The sequence below is a fragment of the Podarcis cretensis genome (genome assembly GCF_951804945.1).
Source record: "Podarcis cretensis genome assembly, chromosome: 1".
Lineage (NCBI taxonomy): Eukaryota > Metazoa > Chordata > Lepidosauria > Squamata > Lacertidae > Podarcis > Podarcis cretensis.
Genome location: NC_137170.1, coordinates 80,885,025 through 80,895,428, shown reverse-complemented (window position 1 = coordinate 80,895,428; position 10,404 = coordinate 80,885,025).

Genomic DNA, 10,404 nt, shown 5'->3' with positions numbered 1-10,404 from the left:
GGTTTGTTTCTTCAAGCCATTTCATTTTAGACGTTCAGATGTAACCAGTGTTCAGCAGCAACTGAGAATTCACATGAAAAGAAAAGGGGAGGAACTCAAGGTTGTGTTAAGATGATTGTTCCATCAGGAATGCATTTCAGCTTACCCAATGGAACGATGCCCCCCTCTCCTCCCCCTGTATTTGTCCTGATCCACACAGAGCCATTTTTTTTTGGGGGGGGGGAGAAGAGGAAGCCTGGTTACTCCAGTGGAAGGCTGTGTCCATGCATAGATCTCTCTTAGTGAAGATTCCAATATTTTTCCATCTCATGCAACTTAGTAGAGATGACAAAGTTGGGCATATTTTCTTCCAGAGGCAGTCAGCTGTTTTATTTACTTATTTGCAAAACTTTCTATAGCACCGACATTAAGAAAGAAAATATGACAGTGCACAACATAAGACTAACAATAAATCTGCATTCATTAAACAACTACAAAAACATGTTGCAGCTGGATGAGGAGCTGTCCCAGGTCACAACTGATGCACTGAGAAGTGTTGGGGGGGGGTACATCCTGTGCAGCTGCCATGTACTTAAAAGGGGAATATTCTCTTCAAATAGGTGGTTTATGTTCGCTCTTTGTGCGGGAGAGGAATGATTCCAAACATCTATGGGAATTCACAGTCACATGCTTGGTGTCCCCATGCCGGGGTGGGGGGTGGGAATCAGATGCGGCTAGTGAACAAAAGTTGGTATGGCCTTGACTGCTCATGCAGTTGAAAACCAGCTTCTGTCCCCAACAGTAGGATAACCCCTTTATTACCCCCACTGCTGTGGAACCACGTGATACAACCCCTGCAGCTCCCGTTGCTGCCACTGTTTGTCTCTCCAATGGAGGAGGGTGTGAAGTCCAATCACAGATGGTTTTCAGCAGTGGTCAACTGTGAGGTCCACACTTGCCTTGAGCTGCCCTGTGAGGGTGTTGAAATGAGACAGATTGCTAGTCCAGCTGCAGAATGGCTCCTTTTAGTCTTCTATCACTTAATCTTTCTGAAATCAGCCTCAGCTTCAAGCGGGATAGAAATTGGATAGCACAAAGATTTTCCATTGCTGCCCATGGCAGCAGCCTTACGTTTATGTATATATCTCTCAGGAAACAATGACTTTGCTTTTCAAACTTTTCAAGGACAGGAACATGCTCCTGGGAATGTTTAAGAGTGTGTGTGTGTGTGTGTGTGTGTGTGTGTGTGTGTGTTCCTCTTCTAGTCTGAAGAAAGGTATCAGGACAGCCAAGCCACAGATTTTACTCCAACCAAAACCTTCCATTCCCATAAACATGCACATAATTGTGCTGGATCTCCCCCGGCAGCACTTCTTATGAACATTCACAGCTCTGATAGATTGACACAGATGATGGGCATTACCATTCAAATACTGTGTGCATGCTGCATCTTGTGATCAATTATGTGTGCTGGGGCTTATCTGCCCCTCCAATATTTTATTAAAGTTGGCACTCCTGCTTTCATAGAAGTTGATCTCCCCACCTCTACCTACCTATACACAGGCACGCATGCACATACATACATACATGAACACCACCACCAATACCATCCCTTTGCCTGGTAGCAGTCCTGTAACTCAGAAACTGTCCTTGTTTGCACATCACAACAATCCACATTTGCATTTGGGCTTACTGGGATGATGTGAATATCTTCTCAGAGAGGCACTCACAGCTTGCTTTGCTGCTCTGGGCTTGGTTACAGTTTGTGATCAGTGAGGTAGAGAGAACTCTGAGCCCAGGTTCTGGCAACACACTAAGACAAACTTTGGCTTAGCTCTACATGGTGTAGGAGAAAAGAGGACAGGGAGGAGTTAAGCAGCTGTGGGCTCTTCTCCAAGAACCTGCACCAAGCATCCTGGGAAGCCATGCCATGGTTTGGCTTATGATGCCTTGCCAACCAGGCCTATATGGAATTGTCACTTTGTGTCTTTCTGTCGTTTTCTTTTGTGGCCTTTCTTTTTCAGCTGTAATCTGCATGTGTATATATTTTCAAGTAAAAGGCCTTTTAATCAAAAGCCCACTTCAACCCCCTCCTTCTTCCAAATGTCAGAAGATTATTTGTCCTGTTCTTGGCTATAAAGAAGCTATGACTCGAGCAAACTCATGGTATTCGAATTGTCAATCTGCATTTGCTAAACTGGCATTTCCTGTTAATATTTTAAGTGCATTACTGCTGAGCACAGGATTTTCTGCAGCCAAAGAATCAATTTTTTTATATACCAACTGGATCAGCCACCTCCTGTGTCAATTATTTTTTGTTGCCATGTGATTGTAAACTGGATGGTCTATAGGCAAAACTGAATCAATCAGGGCTTATTCAGGTATCACAGCACCAGACAACCATCAGCCTTCTCACAGTTAGACTAAGAATCCAGAGAATGGAGAAAATTCTTAAAGAAGACAAATGTTAACTTCCCAAGTTTTATATATACAGTGTATATAAAAGAGAAAGAGCTGACTGAAAAACTTCTGTTCCCTTTTGTTATGTGAAATGACTTATTCATATAAAAAAGAGTAGTTTGGGTTTTTGCAGAAAATGTTGTTTCATAATCTATACAGTGGAAGCAGTGGAAGGCTTGCTTGTCAGTTCCCCCTTCAAGTACATACAAGTTTTTGACTATCAAAACATTCATAAATCTGCTTTGCTGAGACTTCAGCATCGGCGAGTCTTTCCTGCTGCTCTGCAGTTACTGTGGGAATGAGGGAGAGCCAGAGGCTGCCTGAGGACACAGCACTCCCTCAGGGAGGGACAGTCAACAAAAGAGTAGAGTCTGAGGTGAGGAAAGCTGTGCTCCCACAATACAACCAGCCCCAAAAGGAGCAGGGGCTGTACCCTGGAAGAAGGCAGAGACCGGCTAATAATACTATAGAATGATGCCAGCCCTGTAAGCTCTGCTGCTCCTATTGGTTGATATGCTCTCCTTATACTGCACGACTTACAGTACATGCATTCCTGTATCAAGGTTTGAAACAAACTAATATAACCATGCTAGAATGGGGATTTACAAACACATCTCAACCTTTCTGTGTTTTTCATGACATAGGGATATAGGAAGCTGCCGTTAACTGACTCAGACCATTAGTTCACCTTGCTCAATATTGTAAAGGTAAAGGACCCCTGGTTAGTTAAGTCCAGTCAAAGGCGACTATGGGGTGCAGTGCTCATCTAACTTTCAGGCTGAGGAAGCTGGTGTTTGTCCACAGACAACTTTCTGGGTCATGTGGTCAGCATGACTAAACCGCTTCTGGCGCAACAGGACAACGTGACGGAAACCAGAGCACACAGAAACGCCATTTATCTTCCCACTGCAGTGGTACCTATTTATCTCCTTGCACTGGCATGCTTTTGAACTGCTAGGTTGGCAGGAGCTGGGACCGAGCAACGGGAGCTCACCCCTTCACGGGGATTCGAACCACCGACCATCTGTTTGGCTTCAGGGCTTCAGATAGGGGTCTCTCCCAGCCCTACCTGGAGATGCTGGGGATTCAACAGATGCTCTGCCACTGAGTTATGACTCTTCTCTCTCACCTATGAGCAATGGATTTTTATCGGCAGCACATGAATTTTCCACTTTCTGGTTGTACATCCATGTTTCTACTCTCTCCACATACTGATCTATCCTTTCTGTACCAAAGTATATTTTTCATAACTATTAACAGGTATACTAGGCCCCCTACGCAATTCTTTCTCCTTTTCATAAAGATGAGCATCTGCTGTGCCTCATCTTCTTCATCACCTCCATCAGCCCCTATTCTGGTCTCCAACTGAAGTTGGCAACATCAAGGAAGAGCCTTTGTCAGTTTTCTCCTGCTTCTTCATCTGAAGTACAGCTCAGCTGATTAGAGCCAGGTGCTGATAACACCAAGGTTGCAGGTTCAATCTCTGTATGGAACAGCTGCATATTCTGAGATGATCCTCAGGGTCCCTTCCAATTCTACAGTTCTAGGCATCAGTTCAGCAGAGAATAATAATAGGCAATAGTGAAATTGATAAGATTTTCCTCAACTTAATCACTTCAGTGGAAGAGGGGAGTTAGGGTGATCAGGTGAGAGTGAGGAAAGGATAAGCTCTTGTACCTCTGGTAGTCTGTGCAGAAGGGTTTCTTTCATCAGAGGTAGTTTGTCATCACCACAACTGCACCACTATTAAGAGGTGCAGAAATCATGTCCTTTGTTGCCTCTGACCACCCTAAAGAGGATACTGAAGGAATTGTGTTATGGTAGGAAATACAGAAAGGGAAAGGATGCCCACACACTATCAGTCTGTTACCAACCATGTAATAAGAAGGTTGTATCTAAGTCTAGTCAAAGGGCAATATATAATGAGCCAAAATCCACAGTTGGCAGGCAAATGATTTCCTGTAATTTAGGTGGAGGACATGTGGTTCCAAATGAAGCTGTAAAAAGCACCATTTGTGACTGGTGTTAATTGAAATTCGCTGAAGTGGGAGAAGATTCATGAGTGATCATTTAAACATTTGAAAACACTTATTTGATTTTGGGTGAGGTAGGTAAAAGTTGGAAGAGGGTTTTTCACAGCAACATGCCCAGCTCAATACCTTTTCCATTTAGCACTGTGGGGAATCTACTCTTCCTCACACAATGCTCTGTCTCAGTGAGCCAGCCACCACAATATGTTTGCACAGGTCTAGGTTAAGAAACCACAGGTTTATTAATAGCATATAATATCACATAAGAACAGCCCTGCTGGGTCAAACCAAATATTCATCCATTCCAGTATCTCGTTTGCCAGAGTAGCCCTCCAAATGCTTTTAAGAAGCTCATGGCACATAAATGCTGTTTCTCCTCCAGGTACTGGTATTCAGAAGACTAACAGCTGTGAAACCAGATGTTCATTCATTTATCTATCATGGCAAATATGTGTTTGCCAGGTGATTTTTTTTAAAAAAAACCCACACACATCACTTTTGAGTTTTAATAGCTGCGTAGAAGAAAGGATTTCAACGGGTGTACTTTGCATGACAAGCTACGCCTCTTTTTTAATTCTGCCTAAGCCTGGGGCCATCGTCACCTCTTGTGTGACTGAATTCCATAAAGTAATTACAGGTTGTGTGTAGAACAATGTCATGAGAAAATTAATAAGGGTGCTTGGAAAAAACAAACAAAGGAGCAGCCCTATTTGAATCCTCTTAAGGAGATGTGAGCCAAGCATGGCCTGCTCAGCTTACACATTGAGAACCCACCTCTGAGCCCATTTGCACTATCCATTTAAAGCAGTATTATACTACTTTAAACAGTCACAGCTTCTACTTAAGGAATCCTGAGAATAATAATAATAATAATAATTTATTATTTATACCCCGCCCATCTGGCTGGGCCTCCCCAGCCACTCTGGGCGGCTTCCATAGAAACCAAAAATACAGTAAAATATCACACGTTAAAAACTTCCCTGAACAGGGCTGCCTTAAGATGTCTTCTGAATGTCAGGTAGTTGTTAATGGTGTTTCGAGTTGTTAGGAGACCCCTATTCCCCTCGCAGAGCTACAGTTATCAGAGTTGTTTAACAATCAATCCCTTTTCCCAGAGAACTTTAGAAACTGTAGCTTTTTCTGAGGGAAATACGGGGTCTCCCAACAACTCTCAACAAATGACAGCTCCCAGGATGCTTTGCTGGAAGCCATGACTGTTTAAAGTAGAGTGATATAAGTTTAAATGTACCCAATCTGGGTGGGTAGCCCTGAATTCTATTATTATATGGGTACCCAATCTGGGTGGGTATGTACCCAATCTGGGTGGGTAGCCCTGAGTTCTATTATTATGGTGAAATTTCTCTTTCTTCACAGCATGCATAATTCTGTAACCCTCTATCATAATCCAGTACACACACACACACACACCCAATGTTTAAGGCTTAATCTAAGCAGCCCAAAAAAACCATTATGGGTCCCAGGGTCTGTTCTCCTTCCAAACACAGAAAAACTAAATGATGTAAGAAAAAGGAGCAGCTGGGTTTCTGCAGGAAGCAATTGGTGGGGTGAGCTGACAGTCTCCACCCACTCTCTGGTGAATCAGCTGAGTGGGGCATAATACAAATTTCTCCCAGATTCTTTGGCTGGTTCCAGGCGCAATGGCTTGGTAAACATAAAAAAAAAAACAACCCAGGAATTTTTTACATTTCAATGTGTGGGATGGTTAGAGAGAAAAATATGTTTCTCAGTCTTCTTACTGTTTAAGGCTCTGCTTTGGCTGACAGCTGCTACAGTCTTTGCCCCCTACATGGAAAAAAGCTCAGTGTACCAAGCTGCACATGGACCTTAATAGCATGATAAAGTGTCGCATGTTGTTTGCCTGACAACAGCCAACAGAAAATCAGATTTGTGTATCAGCTCTCCATGTAGGAAACTGAATAATATATGGCTCAGACTGCCTACTGTGACAAAACACAATTGCACTATTTTCTTTTAGATACTAACCTACTAGTTCTGGGAAATTTATTCCAATGTCTAGGCACAGTCAGAAGAAACTGTTGGGTTTTTTTGTACAATAGAGTTCCTGGGATCAGCTGCCACCAGATACCCAGTGCCTTTTCTTTTTCAGTAAGCAGACACTGAGAACATTGCCCTGGTGTGACTATAGTTGGTATTGCATCGCCTGAGCTCTACGAGTACGGCTTTCTCCCAACTGAAGTGCAGGGTGTTATAGGACTAGGACATTTGCAGGGAAACCAAAATGCTTGCTTACAAAGCTATTGTACTAGAAGTAGAATAGAAATAGAAATACTTTATTGTCACTGTACCACTTGTTTACAGTGAGATTAAATGAGCCTTACTGTATGCTTGTGAAACATGGACCACTTATAAACGCCATCTCCAACTCCTCGAAAGATTCCATCAAAAGTGTCTCTGAAAATTTTTACACATCACTTGGGAAGACAGGCAAACTAATACCAGTGTACTGGAAGAAGCAAAGATCACCAGTGCTGAAGCAATGATTCTTCAACATCAACTTCGTTGGACTGGTCATGTTGTGCAGATGCCCGATTATTGTCTTCCAAAGCAACTACAGTGGTACCTCGGGTTACATATTGTCAGAGCTGCCCCTAGGTCCCAGCTCACAGAGGACCAACGCCAGGCTGTCGTTATGTACAAAAGTCTTTATTGAGGTTCAGTTTCCATTTCAAAGCCGCAGCGCGCAGCTCTACGTCTTAAACCCTAGACTGGCGAAGTCCCGTCTGAATCTCCTCCCCTCTGACACCAGTTTAAGATCCTAGCCCTGCTCCACCTTTTCCGCTGCTTTCTCCTCCTCTGGGTCCTCCTGCCCGCTGGGGCATCCCCCTTTCTGGACTCTTCTGACGCTGAGTCGCTTAACTCCCCCCCCTGCCTCCGGCGGGCTTTAGGACCCGGTTCCCAATCCTCATTCTCTGCTGTCCCGCGCTCCTGTACATTTGAACTTGCCTCTCGCGCCAACCCAGTGACCTTCCTCCTGACCGTTACACTACTTCTGTCACTGCTTCCCTCTTCCGGGATACTGGCCGGATCTGACCTCCCCTCCGTTGTCTGACTCTCCGATGGAGGTGTGGTCAGCCCTGCCTTATCTTCTCTCCCTGGTGGGGAATCCACTGGCCCCGATACCTGGGACTCTTCCCCCCCACTATGCTCTGGTGGGGAAGCTGGTCCTGATTTCCAACTGCTGCTCTGGGAGTCCCTGCTGCCCCCTTGCTCCTGGGGCGTTCCCCTTGGGAACCCCCTTCCCCTGGCCACTGGCGCCCCCTTCTGTGAATCTTCCGATTCGCTGGAGAGGCTCATGGAATCCCTCGGGCCACTGTCATCTTCTCCTACGCTGCCCTCAGATTCTTCCCCTTCGCTCTCCATCTCCCCTCTTCCCTGTGCTTCTGCTCCTGAACCCCTGACACATATGCTTTGGGTTACATATGCTTCAGGTTACAGACTCCAGAAATCGTGTTCCGGCAGCACGGCGGCAGCAGGAGGCCCCATTAGCTAAAGTGGTGCTTTAGGTTAAGAACAGTTTCATATTAAGTATGGACCTCCGGAAGGAATTAAGTACTTAACCCGAGGTACCACTGTACTCTATTCCGAACTTTAAAAAGGAAAGTGTAATGCTGGTGGTCAATAAAAGAAGTTTAAAGGCTGTCTCAAGGCAAATCTTTAAAAAGGTAGTATAAACACCAACAATTGGGAAATATTTGCCTGTGAGCACTCCAGTTGGAGAACAGCCTTTACCAAAGGTGTCATGGGCTTTGAAGACACTCAAATTCAGAACGCAAGAGAGAAACATGCTAAGAGGAAGGTATGCTTGGGAAATCCACACTGTGATCATCTCCCGCCCTAAAACCTATGTCCTCACTGTGGAAGAACATGTGGATCCAGAATTGGCCTCCACAGTTACTTACGGACTCATTGTTAAAACCATGTTTATGGAAGACAATCTTACTCGGCTACGAATGATCGCCAAAGAAGGAGAAGAGGTATTGCAAACACACGCCTAACTTTTGAAGGACTTCAGCTGCGTACCCATTTGTAAAAGAAAAATGCAGTTGTTCTCTCAGTCCAGAATCTTTCATGCTCATACTCAACATGCTGCTTCTAAAGTAGATTGATTAGAGATCCTGCCATCTACTTGATACCTACTGTATTTGAAAACCTTCCCTTGGACTAGGTTATCCAAACCTCTTCCTTCCTGCACATGCACCAGGAGAACAAAAAAGGATGTGGTGGTTGCAATCCTTGGGCAGATGTGGACGCATTTCCCCAATTCTGGCACCGCCTACATCTGTATTCATCGGTTTTCAAATGGACACACCGGAGGGTAATGAAGAATCAATCTGCAATGGTCTGTTATTTTTGGAAAGAAATCAGTTTCTTAATAAGTTTTTTTAAAAGAAGTTTTAATTAGTTTTTAAAAATAATTATAATTTGAAATACTGAGTACAGTATTTCTTTCTCAAAATGGGAGACTCATCAATGTACCCACAAATTGCTAAGCTGTTCTCACCCTAGTGAAAAAGCAGAAATCTGATTAAACTGCCCAAAAGGAAGAACTTGTTTGTTTAAAATATTTTTATCCAGACTTTTAATCAAAATACTTTCACAGGCATGTCATAAACTAAAAACAATAAGAATTAAATCCCCTAATCACAAAAACAAAATAAACGATAACATTTCTTAAAAGAGCAAAGTTTTCTAAAAGCAGTAGAATAAGCAATAACAATCCAATAAAACTCTAAAAATAACCAGCAGAGGAAAAGGTGACATAGCTCTTTTATGACCATTAGCCAGCCTGTCACAGTCTTGCCTACTCTGACTGGCAGCTGCTCTCCAGGGTCTCAGGCAGCCACAGAGGCCTTTCTTATCACCTGCTGCCTGACCATTTGACTGGAGCTGGATATCACCCACAGGCAAATAAAACTGTATCTTCCTGGTGTTTATAATTATTAACAGCAGGCACTCATTACTGGGGATGGCAGGTGAGAGCTATTTCAAAGCCTGGGCACCACAAATCATAGGAACATAGGAAGTTGCTTTATACTACATCAGACTATTAATCTAGCTTGTTGGCTGGCAGTGGCTCTCTTGGGGTTTCAGGTTCTTTCTCAACCCTACTTGGAGTTGCTGTGGGTTGAATCTGGGACCTCCTGTGTGCAAAGTGGATGCTCTACCACTGAGCTATGACCCTTACCAGGTGATCCACCCACCTCATTAGACAGGTCAATTGAAAAGTGTCTGTCCACAGTGAATGGGCAGGTTTGTTTACTGTATATGGAATAGGCAGAGCTTGAAACTTTGGCCCCAAAGTACTAAAGCCAGTACTAGAGATGTGAATAAATCTACCCCCACCCCTTTTTTTAAATTACACCCAACTGTGTTTAATTAAGATGCGTGCTCTTCTGTATTGTTTTAACTGCTATGGTTTAATTTTTTTGTTTTTTGGATGAAAACCAAGGAACAAGCAAAAGTAACAAATATTTGGGCACAAATAATTCAGATTGATTAACGGAAAGAAAAATATACAAATGTGGGACTTTTGTACCTCATTCCCTCAAACCCAGAAACATTAATTTTGTCAGAACAAAGGGCATAGAGGGAGCAAAATCATATTCTTTGGCAGGCTTTATCAACCTGGTGTTCTTCAGATGCTTTGAACTACAACTCCCATCATCCCTGACCATTGGCAATGCTGGCTAGGGCTGATGGGAGTTGGAGTCAAATAACATCTGGAGGGCACCAGGTTGGGTGCTCTTGACATAGACTGTAGACATTTCATGTAATCTTCACACATTTCAAACAAACTTGGGGAAATGTCTAGCTGCAGACAATAGTGCTCAATGAAACTAGAATTGCTTGCAGAATGCCATCTTGATTTATTAGTATTTGCACTAAAAGCTTT